At 34.5% G+C, this 909-nt stretch overlaps 1 protein-coding gene across 1 annotated transcript in view; it reads right to left on the bottom strand.

Annotated features, from left to right (window-relative positions):
- Positions 1–729: 729 nt before the first annotated feature.
- The window catches only part of LOC112012630 (protein ABIL2), a gene marked incomplete in the record, with an annotated part of 3,223 nt that continues 3,043 nt past the window's right edge, over positions 730–909 (bottom strand). Inside the window, 1 exon segment of the mRNA XM_065762032.1 lies at positions 730–908.

The raw sequence follows: 909 nt of genomic DNA, 5'->3' as shown, positions 1-909 counted from the left end.
GAGTTCAAAAATAGAGACATGCAAAACAGTACTGGACGTTTTATTGTTCTTTAGCTCTCAGTATTGGTGCTTATTTTTTCTTTATATGTTGTACAGTGAATTCCATCTTACTTTACCTGTTGCAAATTCTTTGCCTTGGTTTAGGAACAATGCCTGCTGCAAATTGTTTAGTGTAACCTAATTCAGATAATGTGGAAGCTGACACTACATGGCCTTTATAGCCTTTTGTTTTTTTATTTTATGAAAGCTTTATATAGCCTTTTGCTTTTGGCATATCAAATTCCAATGCTCGTGCTTATGCAATTTAATGATAATTTTAGAAAGACTCCTGAGGTGCATACATGTGCAAGGGAAGTAAATCACTGCCCTGGTTTTGATCTGGGATTTCAAACAGTGGCTGATACGTACCAATGTGTCATATTACTCGTACATTTGTTATTCCAAATCCAATAATGGTGATGCCCCGTTATCTTGAATCAGTAAATATATTGTACATGCAATCATCTAACATACTGCATTTCTTCTAATCATTCAGCTTGAACGTCATGATCATCAAAAGATTCAAAACATGAACATGGAAAATTGAATGTCTTGCCTGTAAGATTGCCCTTATTTGTCTTTAAACTAGCTGAAGAGAAATCTCAATGAAACGTGATGTAAGCCCAATTGTATCATTGCCATGTAGTGATGCCCACTGCGACTATATTTGCTATATTGTACAATATGATATGATTTCAAAGTCCTCATGAACTAAAGTTTATACATGCAGTCCCTCAAAATGTACATATCATATTTTATCAATGTAAGACTTGAACAGAAAGGAAAATGTCTTGTACAATTTACAAAAGAGAAGCACTAGTGGCAAGACATGCAGGGCAAGACCATCATTATACATTGTTAAGTCATTCA

The sequence above is a fragment of the Quercus suber genome, unplaced genomic scaffold, assembly GCF_002906115.3.
Source record: "Quercus suber isolate HL8 unplaced genomic scaffold, Cork oak 2.0 scaffold_439, whole genome shotgun sequence".
NCBI classification, from domain to species: Eukaryota; Viridiplantae; Streptophyta; class Magnoliopsida; order Fagales; family Fagaceae; genus Quercus; species Quercus suber.
Note: the sequence above shows the minus strand (reverse complement) of the source record. Positions and strands in the feature narration are given on the sequence as shown.